Here is a 12,562-nt window from a genome sequence, read left to right as displayed (position 1 = left end):
AGATCCAAACTAGGGGGTGCTGTTGACTCTCTGGAGCCTTGCAGAGGGATCTAGATAGATTAAAGCATCCAGTGCAGGGCAACAAAGCTGTAACAGGCATGTCCTGTGAAGAAATTTGGACTGTCCAGTCTGGTAATTTTTTATGAAAATCAACTTAGTGAGCAAAAGAGAACCAGTTTAAATGAAACAACTCTTCGGTGCTCAGTGAATGTGTTCTGCACCGCTTCAGAAACAAAGCACTACCATTTGGACTCTTTAATTTTCTCACATTACACATTTGTATTTCAGATGTCTGAAATGTGTGACTAGATCCTTGCTGTGAACTTGTATGCCTTCTGAGTAATCAGTGTTTTAGAACAAGCATGCAGAGAACAAATGTAAATAAAAAGCAAAAAGCAGAAATCAGCTGATCAGTGCAAGAAGCCCAAAATCATTGATAATTTAATTTTGACATTAAAGTAAGACGTTTTCTACTTAATCTCTTCTCCTGTTAAATCTTTAGCTTTCATTTTTTTAGTAAATAATTTTCAAAGCCATTTAACAAGTCTCTACAGATTAAGTGAGCCAAGTAAGTGGGTGAATGTAACTTGTATTCATAAAGATGAGATCCAGATGGCAATACATGGAAATGGGAACCTAGTGGACTATGATATAGTGAAATTTGTTAAGGCATAGGTGGAAGAAAGCAATACCATTTTATTGTCCTAGAACATGTGTCAACAGAAAGAAAAGCTAAGTACATTGTTTGAGAGATCTCAGGAGGAAAAAAAAAAAAAAAGCATCTTTTCCATGACTTTTCTTTCTGGAGTCAACCTGTATTTGTGATGCATCTAGTTAAAGTACTCTAGAAAAAGGAAGTAACGCAATTACCAATTCATGTGTTTTCTTAACTTTTTTTTTAATCCCCTTATACTGGGGGAATGTGATATCACTACTCAGAAGAAACAGCTGGCAGTTCTATTTTCAATATCAAATTACGTGCTCAGATGTTTCTCTGTATGCTGCCATGGGACTTTACTGCATCCTGTTCATGTCTTAGTTACTGAGTGATCAGTAGCATTGGCCCAGAATGTGGGAGACAAGTGTTTTTCCTATACAGAGCTGTGAGTGAGAATATTTGTCTTTATAAATGAGCACCAGAAGGAAAAGGCAGTGATTCCCCCATCACCATTCTGTACTGCAATAGTTAATGTTAGCTAAAGATGTGAGACACCTGGTTTTAATTCCTCTACCCATCTGTGTGTGTTCACCTGTGTACCTATATAGGCAATTTATCAGATGCCTGTTTAGTATTGAGTGTATCATCATTCACTGTAAGAAAATCTCAGCTGATTTCTTTCTTTTGCTTAGGTGAGTAGGAGTGAGTTATGCTCATTCTCCTTGTCTCTCATAAGAGACTAGTTAACTATTACAGTTGAAGTAGTGAAGACAGAGCATCCTGCACGAGTCTACTGACCACTAGTTTGAGTAATGTCGTGCAGGTGTGGAATGCTGACTGGCACTTTCTTGGGGAGAGGTGGGAAGTGAGTTTGTACCCTGTGTCTTTTGTGACCACTGTGTTCCTGAATTGCTGGATTAAAAAAAAAGAAGTCAGCATTGCAAGTGATGTGGACCTAGTAGGGCCTCTTACTCCCCAAGGCACAGCAGTTGGCCTGGCAACCTAGCATATTGAGGTAGTTGCTGTAGTGGGATTTGAAGTACAGAAATCCTATTCTTCTGTTATGCATGTGAGGCCTGTAGATGCTGCCTTGGTGAGGAGACACCTGAAATATTTTGTGGGTTCATTGTGTAAAATCATAGGCTCCTCTGAAAAAGCAAGCAAATTTTAATTGCTCCTTATTAACTCAAGTTTTCAAAAAGACTTGTGTAATGAGTGTTGAACATTACTCTAGGGTTGTAAATTACTAGTGACAAGGAAGTTAGATTCCTTAGAACAAAGCGAATGAGACTTCATAGCCTGGGTCTTAAAACATAGTGAAGACAGTCAGAATAGAACAGAGTACGCTTACAGTTTTTCCAGTACTTCATGGGGCTGGTATTTTGTGGTTGGAGGATACAGTGCACAGAGTTTTGCAAAGTGCTTATTGTTGTCAATTAACTGCAGCACAAAGTAGTTATAATCTAATGACCTGATATTCAGAATAAAACTACAGAAGAGTTATTAATTGGTTCTCTGTGCTCTCTTGGTGTAGTTGAAGGTGTTTGTCAGAATATGTACTGGTAGACATCTAACATAAAATCATAGCTTGAATTAAAAAAGCCATCAAGAGATGTTACTATCATGTATACAATAGGGAATTTATACATATGACTTCTGCTGGTTCTTAGCCTTTGAATCGTGCAGAACTAAATCAGACTGCAAAGCTTGCATGTCGTCATTGTTGTTTTAGATTAAAAAATCCTCTCTGGAGCACGTTTCAGCCAAATACTAATTGATACTCAAGCATATGAACAACCTCTACTGCCTTAAAGCCTATGGTTTCCACTGATGAATATGTCTGACTTCAAAGATGGAGTTTATTTTCTTTTAGATTGGAGGGTTTGGGGTGAAGTACTTAATGTAGCCAAGGTCTTGTGGAACGGAGCCAAAATAGCAATGAACCTTGGTCACTGCAGTATGCCAAAAATTCTAAGGGAGTGATATAGAACTTCCAGAGTAGGAAGAATGGTTAAATGTTTGACCATCCTTCTCTTTCATAGCTGTGATTTTTAATTACTGATCTTCAGCCCAGTTAATGTAGACCCTGAGGAAGATATCTGGTTTAGGCTTACTTTCTCCTGAAATTTAAGATAGAATAATTTGCATGCTAAAATGATGCATCATTCTGGCAGCAAACTTCATTTATAATTAAAATGAAATTTCCCTTCATTGTATTTGCTGTGCAGAAGTAGTAATGACTGGTGACTTTCTGGTGAGAATAACTGCATTGTCATCAGTAGAATTTTTTCAAGTATGCAGAAGCTTAAATCAGGTTTTATCCACAGATCTGTCTTTATTTAGGTGTTGGTCCTGCACCTTTGAGAGAAATTAGTGCTTTCCAGGACTTCCATCAAACAGTTCCCAGTCTAAATTAAATAAATTAAACACCCAGTGAGGAACTCAGGGTTTGGAAATTGGAGAATTCCTTTATTTGTTATGTATCAGACTTTTTTTTTTAGTTAGAATCTGCAAGTGACTGTCATCTTCCCTTCTCCACTGGTTTGGGAAAGGAGAAGTTTGTTCAGTATTAGATTCCTTCTCCTGTTGAACAATCAGCCTGCTGAGGTGTAACTGGTTCCATGACAAAATACATGAGCTTTACATTTAGGAGACTGTAGATTTTTCTTTACAAGTAAAGATTTTCATGCTGAGATGTCACTTGTAGCACATGCTAAGGTGATATGGAGTGTCATGTGCTGATTTAAAATAATTTTATAAATAATGAACCAGAACAAAAATGAAGGATGGGGCTGTCTATTTTTAATAATATGTCGGCATATTATTTGAAAGCAATGTGATCCATGCTTCTGTTTGTATTTATAATTTAGCATGACTCATAACCAGAAGTCAGAACTGTCCTGGTGGAAAAAAAAAGAATGTGATATTAAGATTACAAGTGCCAGGGCAGATTTTGTATATTGAAAGCTGACAAAAAAAAAAAAAAAAAAAAAAAAGGACAATTTGCAGAGGTTTCAGTAAGTGCATCATTAAATCATCCTTGGCTCCTTCTCAATTGTTGTTTTAAAATGATGCTTCTCTAAGCAAAAATATAAACATGTGAAATACTGAAGGTGACTTTCTTGGAAGAGCTGTATTTTCCCCACTAAGAAAACATATTTTTTCTGAAGATGTCCAATTGATTAATGCCAGACCACATGGAATTATTAAGTGAAATCCTCAAGATGTTCTATTGTTTTTATAGCACAACTCAGTCACCAATGTTTTTCTGTATATGAAAATATTTGGCAACTTTGTCGACCAGATAGGAAACAGTTTGTGAATTCTGTGTTTGTATAGAAAGGCCCTTGTTTCACATCTAAAATTTGAGCTGTTGGTGCTCAGCTGAAGCAGCAAGCATCTTCATAATTTCTGTAGATCACCATGAGTAAGGAGGGCCTTGTATTGTGTTCTACCAGTCCACTCTACCAGGACTGGATGCAGTTCTTTGGTTTTTCTGAAAGTATTTGCAGAAAGCTCTTGAGCTTGAAATCATCTGCTGACCTCAGCAGTTCTCCCCGTTACCAGCTCTACTCTACTGGTGTTACAAGAACATTCCCTCTTTGTAACAGAGCCCCTTACGTGTGGCGTGAGCAGCACTGAGAAACATACGTATTGTATAAAATCCCTTTTTGAAGCATTACCAGTACTTTGGTAAAGCCACTGTAAAACTACTGGTATGCATTTGTTCATAGTTTGGAAAATATTGTTTTCATTACAGTAAACCAATATAAACATCAGCAATATTCCTATCAAACAAATTAGTTCTCATGTGAAATGTATGGTAAGTAAATTTGTTGTGTAGCTGAATACTGTGTTATTTAATGGAACTTGATTTGATGCCAGCCAAACATATGGATCTTTAAATGCATTCCCCTTGTGGCTATGTTGAAATCATCCACCAATAACATGTGCTGAATTCCCTTCCAGACTTGGAGGCTGGCTGCCCTTATTGTATGAGGTTTTGAAATGCAACAAATTGTATTGATGGGAGGGAAAGAGAAAAAAAAAAAAAATCAGTGTGAATTTGTTTTGTTAAAATTATTGCAAAAATTTTACTTGAGTGAAGTTTTCATTCTCTAATTTCTGCAGACTTTCCATGTAGAAAAGAGTTTTGTTTTATCTTCAAAAGCTACAAAGGCTTTCCATTTCTTTGAGGATTTTGTCTCCATTTCTACTTTCCTTTTTCCCACTGGAAACTGATAGAAGATAAAATTGCGAAGAAAAGGAAAGGCAAAAAAAAAAAAAAAACCAAGGAAAAAAACCAAACAAACCCTTTTCTTGGCTTTTTCCATCATTTAAATTATTGCTGTAGGAGTAAGCATTTCTGGAAAACTATTTACTCAGAAAATGCTGCATTTTTTTTTTCTTAGTTTGTAGCAATCTGTGTTGTTTGACAGGAAGCAATATTGGGAAAATTGCTTCAGCCATCACGCTTTTAACCACAGAACTTTAATGGGATAACACTGTAGATCACATTACACATGCAACCGAAGTAATAGCTTTGGTTAGCAACAGATAACAACAGATCCTTGCCTACCAAACACTTCTCTGCATACGTACATTTATGGCTGTGTGTAATAGTATTGGAAACCAGCATAATTCCTTTCTTGTAATGAAACGGGTATGCAGGTGTCAAAGTTTTTAACACATTGTTCCTCAATAGCACTTTAAGAAACACTGTTCTGTAATTACCTTTAGTCACTTAAATTTAATGTACCTCACTGGCGTTGTTTTAAAACCTTTGTAGTTAATCAAATGGTGCAGTGCTGCTAACTGTGATGGGCCTGATTTTACTATGCCAAATTCCCTTTGGTGCCATAACCAGAAGTGAATATGTTATCATGATTTATACATATAACATCTGCGTACACTGATGTCTTTTGTAGACAAAATTGTATTTTGACTTACTGAGGCTATTAAATAGCACAAGTCATGTTCCTGCATTTGTGCCCAGTGTCCTATTCAGACCTTCAGATGTGTTTAATTTCTGGCCTATTGGTCAAACCTGGTAAGATTACCTGAGTGTGGCACCCCAAACCTACCAGCATTCAGAACAGGCTCAGCATCTAGCTCCAGATATTTGACTGTAACCACCTTAGAGGAACTTTAGAGCACAGCAGGAAAGTAAAATGTTCTTTCAGTAAACAATTAGGACCTGTTAATGCTATATGGAGTAGTGCGGCATTTATCTTTCTCTCCCAAAAATGAAATTAGGGACTAATTATAGAGCCATTCATGTAATGGGAATTCTGACCCATCGCTATTGTCATAAACACAGTTGTAAGACCAGTAAATTAAAAGGTCTGTTGTCCTTGCTTTCTGCATACAAGTTCTGTTTCATAGCATTTTGGGCTATTTTAGGGTAGTTACTGCTCTCCGTAGGTGATGAAACTTAGTCATTGACAGCCTGACCTGTGACACACCCTAGCACTGCTTAGAATATTGCTGCTTCATTTTGTTATTTCTCCTGAAAACCTCATTGTTAAATGTGAAGTGTGGTTTTAGGAACCTCCAGTGCCTGACTGAAAAATTGGAGTTCTGTGCAGATAAAGCAACCTACTCTTTCATTAAAATCTTGAGGTGGGGATGGAAATGAAGAGGTAAAACCATCTGTGGGGATTGAGTCATGTGTTGTACTTCTATTGTTGCAGCACAGAGCAGTGTTTTGGTAGTATGCACAGTTTATTTTTCCTAGTAGGGCACCATCCACAGCAGTCCCTAGAACAGGAGATTTCATTGCCAGTGAAAGGCTCTGTTATGGAGCCGTTTGTGGATATCTTGGAGGCTGCATGCTCCTGGTAGTGTTGTGTAGAAGCACAGTTACTTCTGACCTCCAAGAACCAACAGGTCATATTGATAATACATATTTGTGCCATTCTGCAATATCAGTGTATGAATCCAAACTACATCCTCACCTCTTTGATGACACATGCATAAATTTAGTGTATGCTTTTGGCAGATGAGTGCACCAGGGTGCAATACCAAGGTTTGGTATGGAAAGAGATACCTGGTCCCCTTCCCAGAGTTGTTTCCAGATCAGCTACTCTCCAGATCTACTTGGTGAGAGTAGCGAATTCACTTTGGTGTGGAAATGGCAGGAGCCTACTGCTCAAGAATTTTCTTCTCCTACAGAGATGTGTTAGGCTATGAATGGCTTCAGAATGACAAATCCAGCCAGCATCAGAGCAATGTGAGCCTGCCACATACTGCAAGCTTGGGTTATTTTGAGTAGTTTTTGATTTTGCTTCTCCATCAATGACAAGTAGGGCTTAATTTACACAAGCTAGACAGAGAGACAAAACATTGCAGTCCTGAGGGTGTTTGGATCTGATATTGCAACCTGAAGTGTACTGGGTAATGTGTTGTTATAGCAGCATGCATTGGAAGGAAGAAAAATGATGTTATCCTTCTTTAATTGTCATTAGTGAATATGTAGTGTCTAATGTTTTTGTTGTTGTTGTTGTTTGCTTGTTTTTTTTCTTGTATTTGCTATTTCTATTGCTTTTTTTTTTTTTTGTAATATTTTGAGTCAGGATAGTGTTTTGTGTTAGCAGTTGGTACTTGGGAAGCAAATATTAGAGGTACAAGTATGACTCAGTTTGGGGGAACACAATTGGAGAGGGTGAGGTAGGATAGCAGGGACAGTGAATAATGTGCAGAGGAAAGACTCTGGGGCCTATAAACTCATTTCAGAGAAGACTTAATGCTTACAGGGACCAAAGAGGAAGTAGGAAATATCAGAAGCTTTTGAGAAGGGCAGAATGTAATGATATGTTTCCCAAGCACTCCTTAGGAAAGAATCAGTGATATTTAATATTCATGTGTGTAAAATAACATGCAATATAAAACCTAGTCAGAAGCTTTTCAGACCTTCATAATCATTTAAATTATAGATCAATGTTTTTACACTGCATCCAGATTACCATTACCTCCCCAGCCTTTTTGATAAGCTACCACTGAAAGGACTAGAAGCCAGCAGATATTTCTTGCTAATAATCTTGGAACAAATTCCTAATTCTTTCCCGAAAGTCTGAAAAAATATTTCCAAATTCTGTTCAAACTAGTACCAGGGTGCTCAGGAAGGAGTCTGGAGTTTTGGTTATGTAGCAAATAATTCTTTATATAAAGATTTGTTTGTTGTTAGCTGAAAGACACTTGTAATTATACTAATTTAGCATAACAAAGAAAAATTATAGTCAAACTCTAAGAAAAGAGAAACTGCTCCATTCAGTTTCTCATTCTGTACTAAATACAAATTGAAGAAACACCTGCTGCAGGAGAGGATCAGATTTGAGACCATCTAGGGAACAAGAAGGTGAATAAATCCATGGGACTTGATGAGATCCAACTGTGGATCTGTGGGAACTGGTAGATGAAGTTGTTAAGACACTAACATAGAATCATGGAATCACAGAATTGTTCAGGTTGGAAAAGACCTTGAAGATCATCAAGTCCAACCACAACCTAACCATACTACCCTAACTTTAGCAACTCTCCACTAAATCATGTCCCTGAGCACCACATCCAAATGGTTTTTAAACACGTTCAGGGATGGTGACTCAACCACCTCCTTGGGGAGCCTATTCCAGTGCTTAACCACCCTTTCTGTAAAGAAGTTTTTTGTGATATCCAACCTAAACTTACCCTGGCACAACTTGAAGCTATTTACCCTATAATGCAGGACCCGACACTTGGCCCTGTTGATACTCATACAGTTAACCTTGGCTCATCAATCCAGTCTATCCAGGTCCCTCTGTAGTGCCTTTCTCCCCTCAGGCAGATCAACGCTCCCTCCCAACTCGGTGTCATCTGCAAGCTTACTGAGGGTGCATTCAATCCGCTCATCAAGATCATTAATAAAGATGTTAAATAGAAGCAGCCTCAGTACTGAACCTTGGAGAACCCCTGGCAGTACTGAACTTGTGACCAGCTGCCAACTGGATTTAACTCCATTTAACTCTTCGGACCTGGCCATCCAGCCAGCATTTCACCCAGCAGAGCATACGCCAATCCAAACCATGGGCAGCCAGCTTCTCCACGAGAACACTGTGGGGGACAGTGTCAAAGGCTTTACTGAAGTCCAGGTAGGTCACATCAACAGCCTTACCATCATCCACTAAGTGGGTCACCTTTTCATAGAATGAAGTCAGGTTTGTCAGACAGGATCTACCATTCATAAACCCATGCCGACTGGGCCTGATCCCCTGGCTGACCTTTAACTTGTCCATGATGGTTCCTGCGATTATCTGTTCCATAACCTTCCCGGGCAACAAGGTGAGACTGATAGGTCTGTAGCTACCAGGATCATCTTTCCGGCCCTTTTTGTAGGTGGGTGTCACATTTGCCAATCTCCAGTTCGCCAGAACATTTCCAATTAGCCAGGACAGCCAAAGAATGATGGAGAGTGGCTTGGCAACCATATCTGCCAACTCCCTCAGCCCTCTAGGGTGCAATCTATCCAGCCCCATGGACTTTTGAGCATCCAGCTTTTGGAGCAGGTCCATCATCTTGGAGAAGTCATAGCATTACAGTGAAGTTGCCAGTGACTGGAAAAGGGGAAACGTATCCTTCATTTTTAATAAGGGAAAAACTAAGTCCTGGGGAACTACAGGTCAACTAGTCTCACCTCTGTGCTCAGCAAGATCATAGAGCAGATTCTTCTGGGAACAGGTGATTTAGTGAAGCTGTACTGACTGACACCAGAGCAAATTGTGCTTGACAAATTTGGTGGCCTTCTGCAGTGGGGTTATAGTGTTGGTGGATAAGGGAAGAGCAACTGACGCTCTCTGCCTGGATTTATGTTGCTTTTGATGCTGTCCCAGATAACATCCTTGTCTCTGAATTGGAGAGGTGTGGATTTGATGGATGGACTAGTCAGTGGATATTGGTTACAAGTTCAGACTCAAAGAGTTGAAGTCAGTGGCTCAGTATCCAATTGGAAACCAGCAATGAGTGTTGTTCCTCAGGAGTCTTTATTGAAACTGGCACTACTTAACATTTTGTCAGTGACATAAACAGTGGGATTCAGTGCACTCTCAAATGAAAACACCAAGCTGAGTGGTGTGGTCTACATGCTGGAGAGAAGAGATGCCATTCAGAGGAATCTGGACAAGCTGGAGAGGTGGGACCAAGTTGGGACAATCTCCAGCACAGATACAGGCTTGGGAAATTTGTGGACTGAGAGCAGGCCCACAGAGAAGACTTCTCATCTCTGGAACTGTTCCAGGCCCCATGGATGCCCTGTCCCTGGAGGTGTTCAAGGCCAGATTGGGTGGGGCCCTGGCAGCCTGGTTTAGCATCAAATGGGCTGGTTGGTGGCTCTGCATGTGGCAGTGGGGTTGGAGACTCATGATCTTTGAGGTCCCTTCCAACCCTGGTCGTTCTCTGATTCTGTGATTCTGTGAAGGCCAGGCTGGATGGGGCTTTGGACAATCTGATCTTGTGGAAGGTGTCCCTGCATGTATATGGGAGTTTTGAATTAGATGATCTTTATGGTTTCTTCCAATCCAAACCATTCTATGATACTATAAATAAACTGTAAGAAGTAAGCCAATTCCGTAACTGGATAAATGCCAGTTATAGGCCAAAAGAAATAGAAACTCTTGCTTTTCTGTGGCAAGTTTCGTGGTTCTGTGATGTATTTTTATAAAGCTGCTATAGACTTGTGATTATGTGATATTTTTGCTTATTAGTATGTCCAGTATTTAGTCTATATCATTGGAGGAAATCTTTGAAAATATGCTCTAAAAACTCAAGAAATACAAAGGAAAGGGGGGAAGAAAGCCCTCCAAATGATCTTTAGTAAAATGGATAATGTGTTTTTTTAAGTTGGTCTTACAACTTAGTAGTATACATTTGAGTGAACTATATTTGAGTGCTATGTTTCACCACCAGCTTCAAAATGATTATCCAGCCTCAAGAGAAATATTTGCTAAGTAATCTGACCAGGTCAAGATGAGGCTGATTCCACTGCATGACTTCACTGCCATGTATTTATGAAAAAAATTTACAGACGTAACTTAAAACTTCTTTCTTGCAGATAAACTTATTTTTTATTACTGTATATAAAGTGAACCTGGAAAGCATCTGATTACTATCCTCCTCACCATGCTTTTTTTTTTTGTGTGTGTGTGTGTGTATTGGGAAACTGTTAGCACTTTTCCCTTGCTATTCTATTTCTAGATGAAATCTAAGTTCTTTGGACTTTCTTCGTAAGTCATGTTTCATAGATTCATCCTTTTCATTATTCCTCTACTCCTTTTTAACACATGATGCTCAAACTGCAGAGAGTGTTCTGGATAAGGTCTCACCATTGCAGAACTGCACAGGGTAACTATTGTCCGTCTCTGAGGAATGGTGCTCTTTGTGGGTTTTTTTGAAACACAAACCAAAAAGCCCTTTGCCTTCTTGCATTGTAGTGGTATTCACACATGTTTTTGGTTTGTCATTCACTACAAACCCAGATACTACTATATTGATCTATGCTTTGTATTAGTACAAAAACTGACAAAATTATTGTTGTTTTCTTAACAGAACTGGCTTAAAAAATAACAAATTGAATTTAACTCTCTCCTTATTTAAAAAAAAAAAAAAAAAAAAGTGTGGAGGGGGACTAGGGGGCGGGGAGAATTAGTTTTGGGGTGGAGAGCTTTTATTTCTAGTTTCATCCCAAAGCAAATTTTTATGGCTGAGTTATAAACCCCTGAAAATTGCAGTTCATAATGGAAACATTGGCAGACCCTGAACGGCGCCACTGTAAAGTAGTATGAAGCTTTAAGTTTTTCCACTTTTAGACCTGGAATAAAACTATATTACAACACTTTCCGTACAGGCATTTGATTTTCCCCCCAGTAATTTTTGCTGGATCTGTCCAGTGTTTCCTGACTTTCTGTGTTGCCATTGGACTTTTTCCTACTGACTAGGCAGTTTGCTTCATTCAGTCAATAGATCTACCGATGAAGATACTCCAAGTGTTGCTTATTAGGGCAGAGGGTGCTAGAAAATATTATTCTGGCTTGAAGAAAGATCCAATTTTGCAGTATGGAAGAAATACACAGCCAGTGGGTCTGGAGTGCAGAATATGGGACTCACAAAAGATGAGATGATAAGGATCTCTACAATGTTGGTCTGCAGAATGGAAATGCTCTTCCAGATTCCATACAAACTCACTGAAAAATCATATGCAAAGGCACTCTAAGAAGAGAATATTAAGGTTCTTTTCCTTCCTCAAAGTTGGAGGAATAGAGCAGTAATGTGATTTTTTTGTAGTATTTCAATACACTAGAATGTTCCAACAAGGAACAATTTTATCTGAAAGGAGATGTGAAAGCAAAAGGCAGAAGGGAAGTCAGCAAGTGGACAGGGCTTTTTTCTGGAATTATTCCTGGAGTCATTTCTCATGCTGGCGCTGGCTGCAGGAAGCCAAAGATCAACACATGGGTTATTTATAGCCATTTTCTAAATTACTTCAGTGCAAATGATCCATTTAGTTGCTTCAGTCCTCAGGACAAGAGTTGCAGTGCCACTCATTTGTCTCCCATGGTGTTCTTCTTAAAGATTATGGAACCAGGGTATAACCAAATAATGTACTCTTATTCTTCTCCTCTGCATGCTTCCTTGAAAAAGAATTTATTATTATTATTATTATTATTATTATTATTATTATTATTATTATTATTATTATTATTATTGTTATTACTACTACTACTACTATTGTTATTACATCGTCACACATCGGTTGTTGCTCCTGGTGTGAACAGGTGAGGGCAATTATATTTTCTGTGGTGGTTCATATTTAACTGTCTTCTCCGGGCATTTTTATCTCAGCCCTGCGACAACCCCCCAGGCTGTTAAGGGTAGCAG

Source organism: Phasianus colchicus, chromosome 2 (genome assembly GCF_987193195.1).
Source record: "Phasianus colchicus chromosome 2, bPhaCol1.hap1.1, whole genome shotgun sequence".
Taxonomy (NCBI): domain Eukaryota; kingdom Metazoa; phylum Chordata; class Aves; order Galliformes; family Phasianidae; genus Phasianus; species Phasianus colchicus.
This window is presented reverse-complemented; position numbering follows the sequence as displayed.